The sequence below is a fragment of the Coregonus lavaretus genome, assembly GCF_964263955.1.
Source record: "Coregonus lavaretus genome assembly, chromosome: 1".
NCBI classification, from domain to species: domain Eukaryota; kingdom Metazoa; phylum Chordata; class Actinopteri; order Salmoniformes; family Salmonidae; genus Coregonus; species Coregonus lavaretus.
In genome coordinates this window covers 14,268,379-14,277,906 of record NC_139988.1, presented here as the reverse complement: position 1 = coordinate 14,277,906, position 9,528 = coordinate 14,268,379, and positions in this window count along the sequence as shown.

The window sequence follows — 9,528 nt, the reverse complement described above, 5'->3', positions numbered from 1 at the left end:
TGTAGAGCATGAACCTACAGGATCGGGTCACCGCCTTGATGTTAGCGGAGAACGACAGGGTGTTGTCCAGGGTCACGCCAAGGCTCTTCGCACTCTGGGAGGAGGACACAACGGAGTTGTCAACCGTGATGGCGAGATCATGGAACGGGCAGTCCCTCCCCGGGAGGAAGAGCAGCTCCGTCTTGCCAAGGTTCAGCTTGAGGTGGTGATCCGTCATCCATACTGATATGTCTGCCAGACATGCAGAGATGCGATTCGCCACCTGGTTATCAGAAGGGGGAAAGGAGAAGATTAGTTGTGTATCGTCAGCGTAGCAATGATAGGAGAGGCCATGTGAGGATATGACAGAGCCAAGTGACTTGGTGTATAGCGAGAATAGGAGAGGGCCTAGAACTGAGCCCTGGGGGACACCAGTGGTGAGAGCACGTGGTGCGGAGACAGCTTCTCGCCACGCCACTTGGTAGGAGCGACCGGTCAGGTAGGACGCAATCCAAGAGTGAGCCGCGCCGGAGATGCCCAGCTCGGAGAGGGTGGAGAGGAGGATCTGATGGTTCACAGTATCAAAGGCAGCAGACAGGTCTAGAAGGACAAGAGCAGAGGAGAGAGAGTTAGCTTTAGCAGTGTGGAGAGCCTCCGTGACACAGAGAAGAGCAGTCTCAGTTGAATGACCAGTCCTGAAACCTGACTGGTTTGGATCAAGAAGGTCATTCTGAGAGAGATAGCAAGAGAGTTGGCTAAAGACGGCACGCTCAATAGTTTTGGAAAGAAAAGAAAGAAGGGATACTGGTCTGTAGTTGTTGACATCAGAGGGATCGAGTGTTGGTTTTTTGAGAAGGGGTGCAACTCTCGCTCTCTTGAAGACGGAAGGGACATAGCCAGCGGTCAAGGATGAGTTGATCAGCGAGGTGAGGTAGGGGAGAAGGTCACCGGAGATGGTCTGGAGAAGAGAGGAGGGGATAGGGTCAAGCGGGCAGGTTGTTGGGCGGCCTGCAGTCACAAGTCGCAAGATTTTATCTGGAGAGAGAGGGGAGAAAGAAGTCAAAGCATAGGGTAGGGCAGTGTGAGCAGGACCAGCAGTGTCATTTGACTTAACAAACGAGGATCGGATGTCGTCAACCTTCTTTTCAAAGTGGTTGACGAAGTCATCCACAGAGAGGGAGGAGGGGGGGGGGGGGGGGGGGGGGGATTCAGCAGGGAGGAGAATGTGGCAAAGAGCTTCCTAGGGTTAGAGGCAGATGCTTGGAATTTAGAGTCGTAGAAAGTGGCCTTAGCAGCAGAAACAGATGAAGAAAATGTAGAGAGGAGGGAGTGAAAAGATGCCAGGTCCGCAGGGAGTCTAGTTTTCTTCCATTTCCGCTCAGCTGCCCGGAGCTCTGTTCTGTGAGCTCGCAATGAGTCATCAAGCCACGAAGCTGGAGGGGAGGACCGAGCCGGCCGGGAGGATAGGGGACATAGAGAGTCAAAGGATGCAGAAAGGGAGGAGAGGAGGGTTGAGGAGGCAGAATCAGGAGATTGGAGGGAGAAGGATTGAGCAGAGGGAAGAGATGATAGGATGGAAGAGGAGAGAGTAGTGGGAGAGAGAGAGCGAAGGTTGCGGCGGCGCATTACCATCTGTGTAGGGGCAGAGTGAGTAGTGTTGGAGGAGAGCGAGAGAGAAAAGGATACAAAGTAGTGGTCGGAGACATGGAGGGGAGTTGCAGTGAGATTAGTAGAAGAACAGCATCTAGTAAAGATGAGGTCAAGCGTATTGCCTGCCTTGTGAGTAGGGGGGGACGGTGAGAGGGTGAGGTCAAAAGAGGAGAGGAGTGGAAAGAAGGAGGCAGAGAGAAATGAGTCAAATGTTGACGTAGGGAGGTTGAAATCCCCCAAAACTGTGAGGGGTGAGCCATCCTCAGGAAAGGAACTTATCAAGGCGTCAAGCTCATTGATGAACTCTCCAAAAGAACCTGGAGGGCGATAGATGACAAGGATATTAAGCTTAAATGGGCTAGTGACTGTGACAGCATGGAATTCAAATGAGGAGATAGACAGATGGGTTAGGGGAAAAATTGAGAATGTCCACTTGGGAGAGATGAGGATTCCTGTGCCACCACCCCGCTGACCAGATGCTCTCGGGGTATGCGAGAACACATGGTCAGACGAGGAGAGAGCAGTAGGAGTAGCAGTGTTTTCAGTGGTAATCCATGTTTCCGTCAGCGCCAAGAAGTCGAGGGACTGGAGGGTAGCATAGGCTGGGATGAACTCTGCCTTGTTGGCAGCAGAACGGCAGTTCCAGAGGCTACCTGAGACCTGGAACTCCAGGTGTGTGGTGCGTGCAGGGACCACCAGGTTAGAGAGGCAGCAGCCACGCGGTGTGAGGCGTTTGTGTAGCCTGTGCGGAGAGGAGAGAACAGGGATAGGCAGAGGCATAGTTGACAGGCTGCAGCAAATGGCTACAATAATGCAGAGGAGATCGGAATGAAATGAACTAAACATCTGGGAAAGGAGAGAGCGGGGCCTCCCTCAGCACAACTACCAAATATAACTCTCCCAACTTCCACCTCAGAAACTATAATTGTTTCACTGAAACACCCAAATATAACTCTCCCAACTTCCACTTTAGAAATTAGAATTGTTGTAAACTAATCCACATCGTTTGAATGATGAGCCTTTAGGCAGGTTAGGGCAGTAATCCACGTCGTTTTAATCATTAGGCTTTAGGCAGGTTAGGGCAGTAATCCACATTGTTTTAATCATGAGACTTTAGGCAGGTTAGGGCAGTAATCCACATCGTTTTAATCATTAGGCTTTAGGCAGGTTAGGGCAGTAATCCACGTCTTTTTAATCATGAGGCTTTAAGGCAGATTAGGGCAGTAATCCACATTGTTTGAATGACGAGGCTTTAGGCGGTTTTGGGTCTTAATCCACATTGTTTTAATCTTGAGGCTTTAGGCAGGTTAGGGATGTAATCCACGTCACTTTATTCATGAGACTTTAGGCAGGTTAGGACAGTAATCCACGTCACTTTAATAATGAGGCTTTAGGCAAGTTGGGGCAGTAAGCCACGTCATTTTAATCATGAGGATTTAGGCAGGTTAGGGCAGTAATCCACATTGTTTTAATCACAAGGCTTTAGATAGGTTAGGGCAGTAATCCATGTCATTTTAATCACGAGGCCTTAGGCATTTTAGGGCAGTAATCTATGTTCTTTTCTTCATGAGTTTTTAGGCAGGTTGGGGCAGTAATCCACCTCGTTATAATCATGAGGCTTTAGGCAGGTTAGGGCAGTAATCCACGTCGTTTTAATCACGAGGCTTTAGGCAGGTTAGGGTAGTAATCCATGTCGTTTTAATCATGAGGCTTTAGGCAGGTTAGGGCAGTAATCCACGTCGTTTTAATCATGAGGCTTTAGGCAGGTTAGGGCAGTAATCCACGTCATTTTAATCATTAGGCTTTAGGCAGGTTGGGGCAGTAATCCACCTCGTTATAATCATGAGGCTTTAGGCAGGTTAGGGCAGAAATCCACATCGTTTTAATCACAAGGCCTTAGGCAGTTTAGGGCACTAATCCACATCGTTTGAATGATGAGCCTTTAGGCAGGTTAGGGCAGTAATCCACATTGTTTTAATCATTAGGCTTTAGGCAGGTTAGGGCAGTAATCCACATAATTTTAATCATGAGGCTTTAGGCAGGTTAGGGCAGTAATCCACATTGTTTTAATCATGAGACTTTAGGCAGGTTAGGGCAGTAATCCACATCGTTTTAATCATAAGGCTTTAGGCAGGTTAGGGCAGTAATCCACGTCTTTTTAATCATGAGGCTTTAAGGCAGGTTAGGGCAGTAATCCACGTCATTTTAATCATGAGGCTTTAGGCAGGATAGGGCAGTAATCTATGTCATTTTAATCATGAGTTTTTAGGCAGGTTGGGGCAGTAATGCACCTCGTTGTAATCATGAGGCTTTAGGCAGGTTAGGGCAGTAATCCACGTCATTTTAATCATGAGGCTTTAGGCAGGATAGGGCAGTAATCTATGTCGTTTTAATCATGAGTTTTTAGACAGGTTGGGGCAGTAATGCACCTCGTTATAATCATGAGGCTTTAGGCAGGTTAGGGCAGTAATCCACGTCGTTTTAATCACAAGGCCTTAGGCAGGTTAGGGCAGTAATCCACATAATTTTAATCATGAGGCTTTAGGCACGTTAGGGCAGTAATCCACATCGTTTTAATCATTAGGCTTTAGGCAGGTTAGGGCAGTAATCCACGTCTTTTTAATCATGAGGCTTTAAGGCAGGTTAGGGCAGTAATCCACGTCGTTTTAATCATGAGGCTTTAGGCAGGTTAGGGCAGTAATCCACGTCATTTTAATCATGAGGCTTTAGGCAGGATAGGGCAGTAATCTATGTCGTTTTAATCATTAGGCTTTAGGCAGGTTAGGGCAGTAATCCACGTCTTTTTAATCATGAGGCTTTAAGGCAGGTTAGGGCAGTAATCTACGTCGTTTTAATCATAAGGCTTTAGGCAGGTTAGGGCAGTAATCCACATGGTTTTAATCATGAGGCTTTAGGCAGTTTTGGGTCTTAATCCACATTGTTTTAATCTTGAGCCTTTAGGCAGGTTAGGGATGTAATCCACGTCACTTTATTCATGAGACTTTAGGCAGGTTAGGACAGTAATCCACGTCATTTTAATCATGAGGATTTGTCACGATCGTCGAACTGAGTAGACCAAGGCGCAGCGTTGAAAGCACACATACTTTATTAATCGAATGACTAACACGAACAGCGAAACAAAACAACAAACGATACGTAACATCCAAAGGACAAACCTAACTAGGAACACACCGAAAGGAACAAGATCCCACAACTATTGTGGGAAAACAGCCTCTATAAATATGGCTCCCAATCAGAGACAACCAGCAACAGCTGACACTCGTTGCCTCTGATTGGGAACCACTCTGGCCAACACAGAAATACAATACATAGAATATCCACACCCTGGCTCAACATATAGAGTCCCCAGAGCCAGGGTGTGACAGTACCCCCCCCCCCCCCCCCCTAAAGGCGCGGACTGCGACCGCGCCTAAACATCAACAAACCAGGGGAGGGCTGGGTGGGCATTCCTCCTCGGAGGCGGTTCCGGCTCCGGGCTTGACCACCACCCTTCAACCATCCCCCCATGGCGCCCCTGGTCCGGTCTGGCCCCGCTGGCTGGAGCTGAACTGGACATCGTAGAAGCGGATTGCTTCAGCTCCGGTGTGGAGCAGCTGACCGGTACCTGACCAGGCACCGGTGACCCAGGCACGGGTTGTGCTGGACTGACGACGCACACCCCTGGCCTGGTGCGTGGAGCAGGGACGGGCCGGACCGGGCTGACGATGCGCACCCCTGGCTTGGTGCGTGGAGCAGCTACGGGCCGGACCGGGCTGACGATGCGCACCCCTGGCTTGGTGCGTGGAGCCGGAACGGGCCGTACCGGGCTGACGATACGCACCCCTGGCTTGGTGCGTGGAGCAGGAACCGGCCGGACCGGGCTGACGATGCGCACCCCTGGCTTGGTGCGTGGAACAGGAACGGGCCGGACCGGGCTGACGACGCGCACCCCTGGCTTGTTGCGTGGAGCAGCAACGGGCCGTACCGGACTGACGATACGCACCCCTGGCTTGGTGCGTGGAGCAGGAACGGGCTGGACCGGGCTGACGAAGCGCACCCCTGGCTTGGTGCGTGGAACAGCAACGGGCCGGACCGGGCTGACGATGCGCACCCCTGGCTTGGTGCGTGGAGCAGGAACGGGCCGGACCGGGCCGACGATGCGCACCCCTGGCTTGGTGCGTGGAGTAGGAACGGGCCGAACCGGGCTGACGATGCGCACCCCTGGCCTGGTGCGTGGAGCAGGAACGGGCCGGACCGGGCTGACGATGCGCACCCCTGGCTTGGTGCGTGGAGCAGGAACGGGCCGGACCGGGCTGACGATGCGCACCCCTGGCTTGGTGCGTGGAGCAGGAACGGGCCGGACCGGGCTGACAACTCGCACCCCTGCCTTGGTGCGTGGAGCAGGAACGGGCCGGACCGGGCTGGCGACGCACACCGTATGCTTGGTGTGAGTGGCAGGAACAGGCCAGGCCGGGCTGGCGACGCACACCGTAGGCTTGGTGCGAGGAACAGGAACAGGCCGGACCGGGCTGGCGACGCACACCGTAGGCTTGGTGCGAGGAGCAGGAACAGGCCGGGCCGGGCTGGCGACGCACACCGTAGGCTTGGTGCGAGGAGCAGGAACAGGCCGGGCCGGCGACGCACACCGTAGGCTTGGTGTGAGTGGCAGGAACAGGCCGGGCCGGGCTGACGACTCGCACCGTAGGCTTGGTGCGAGGAGCAGGAACAGGCCGGGCCGGGCTGGCGACGCGCACCGTAGGCTTGGTGCGAGGGGCAGGAACAGGCCGGGCCGGGCTGGCGACGCACACCGTAGGCTTGGTGAGTGGAGCAGGAACAAGCCGGGCCGGGCTGGCGACGCACACCGTAGGCTTGGTGCGAGGAGCGGGAACAGGCCGGGCCGGGCTGGCGACGCGCACCGTAGGCTTGGTGCGGGGAGCAGGAACAGGCCGGGCCGGGCTGGCGACGCGAACCGTAGGCTTGGTGCGAGGAACAGGAACAGGCCGGACCGTACTGGGAACACACACCACTGGCCTTAAACGGGGATCAGGAACGGGCCGGACCGGACTGGCAATACACCTCAGTACCTCTCGCCGTGCCTCTACAACTTCCTTCCCTCCTCTCACCAATGGCTCCCGTAACCCGGTGGCCTTCTCTCCTCGTCTCCCATTTCGCCCTGTGGCAGCCTCCTGCTGCCCAGTCGCCCATGCCGTGTGCCCCCCCCTAAAAAATTTCTGGGGTTGCCTCTCGTCCGTCCGACGACGACACTGTTGACGCCGTTGCTCCTCTCTCGCCAGGGCCTTAATCTTAGCCCATGGCCCTTTGCCCCCCGAGCATGTCCTCCCAGGACCACGATTTGCCCACCTGGGCCATCGCCAACCTCTCCAGCTCCTTTCCCGGCGCTTCCTCCCATGTCCAGGCCGCCTGCTCCTGGACACGCTGCTTGGTCCTGGTAGGGTGGGATCTTCTGTCACGATCGTCGAACTGAGTAGACCAAGGCGCAGCGTTGAAAGCACACATACTTTATTAATCGAATGACTAACACGAACAGCGAAACAAAACAACAAACGATACGTGACATCCAAAGGACAAACCTAACTAGGAACACACCGAAAGGAACAAGATCCCACAACTATTGTGGGAAAACAGCCTCTATAAATATGGCTCCCAATCAGAGACAACCAGCAACAGCTGACACTCGTTGCCTCTGATTGGGAACCACTCTGGCCAACACAGAAATACAATACATAGAATATCCACACCCTGGTTCAACATATAGAGTCCCCAGAGCCAGGGTGTGACAGGATTTAGGCAGGTTAGGGCAGTAATCCACATTGTTTTAATCACAAGACTTTAGATAGGTTAGGGCAGTAATCCACGTTGTTTTAATCACGAGGCCTTAGGCATCTTAGGGCAGTAATCCACGTTGGTTTAATCATAAGGCTTTAGGCAGGTTAGGGCAGTAATCCACGTCATTTTAATCACGGAGCTTTAGGCAGGTTAGGGCAGTAATCCACGTCATTTTAATCATGAGGCTTTAAGCAGGTTGGGCAGTAATCCACCTCATTTTAATCATGAGGCTTTAGGCAGGTTGGGGCAGTAATCAACCTTGTTATAATCATGAGGCTTTAGGCAGGTTAGGGCAGTAATCCACGTCTGTCAGCGCGTGCTGTAGGTGGGTGCAGTGGTGGAATCAAACGCAGGACACAGACGGATAGTCCAACAGACTTTAGTGATCGCCAAACACGGCAATAGGTCAACTCTTGCCCGAAGGCGAAATACGCACGAAGGCGAACAAAACAAAAGCGCACAAACAGGTGCGTAAATACTCCAACAGTGGAGGGAAGCTCAACCGAGCGAAATACAGGAATCACGCCCTATACACGAATGACAAAAATCAATAACACACAACACTAGACAAACACAACGAGAAACTTATAGAACACTAATTAGGCTAAACAAGAACAGGTGTGACAACAAACAGACAAAAGCAAACGAACATGAAACATACAATGGTGGCAGCTAGTATTCCGGAGACAACGAACGCCGAAGCCTGCCCGAACAAGGGAGAGAGGCAGCCTCGGCCGAAACCGTGACAGTACCCCCCCCTTGACGCGCGGCTCCAGACGTGCGCCGACTCCGGCCTCGGGGACGACCCGGAGGACGCGGAGCAGGGTGCGTCGGGTGCCCACGATGGAATTCCGTCAGGAGAGACGGGTCCAAGATGTCTCTCCTCGGCACCCAGCACCGCTCCTCCGGACCGTACCCCTCCCACTCCACTAGATACTGGAGACCCCCCATCCGACGTCTCGAATCCAAGATGGACCTCACAGTGTACGCCGGTGCCCCCTCGATGTCCAATGGGGGCGGAGGAGTCTCCCTGATCTCACTTTCTTGGAGTGGGCCAGCTACCACCGGCCTGAGAAGGGACACATGGAACGAGGGGTTAATACTTTTATATTCAACAGGCAGTTGTAATTTGTAACACACCTCGTTCAACCTTCCCAGGACTTTAAATGGCCCTACAAACCGCCGACCCAGTTTCCGACAGGGCAGGCGGAGGGGCAGGTTTCTGGTAGAGAGCCAGACTCGATCACCAGGTGCGTACACCGGTCCCTCACTGCGGTGGAGATCGGCGCTCGCCTTATGACGTCGGAGGGCCCGCTGCAGGTGGACGTGTGCAGCGTTCCATGTCTCCTCCGAGCGCCGCGCCCACTCATCCACCGCAGGAGCCTCGATCTGGCTCTGCTGCCAAGGTGCCAGAACCGGCTGGTAACCCAGCACACATTGAAAAGGGGTTAGGTTAGTGGAGGAATGGCGTAGGGAATTCTGGGCCATCTCGGCCCAGGGAACGTACCTTGCCCACTCCTCCGGCCGGTCCTGGCAGTATGTTCTAAGAAACCTACCCACATCCTGGTTCACGCGTTCCACCTGCCCATTACTCTCCGGGTGGTAACCCGAGGTGAGGCTCACCGAGACCCCCAACCGCTCCATAAAGGCTCTCCAGACCCTGGAGGTAAATTGGGGACCCCGATCAGACACAATATCCTCGGGTACCCCGTAGTGCCGGAACACATGGGTGAATAGTGCTTCGGCGGTTTGCAGGGCAGTAGGAAGGCCCGGCATGGGGAGCAAACGACAGGCCTTAGAAAACCGGTCCACAACGACCAGTATAGTGGTGTTCTCCTGTGAAGGAGGAAGGTCAGTAATGAAATCCACCGAGAGGTGAGACCATGGTCGTTGTGGAACGGGCAGGGGTAGTAACTTACCCCTAGGCAGATGTCTAGGCGCCTTACACTGGGCGCACACCGAGCAGGAGGAAACATAAACCCTCACATCCTTCGCCAACGTGGGCCACCAGTACTTGGCACTAAGACAGTGCACTGTCTGGCCGATACCAGG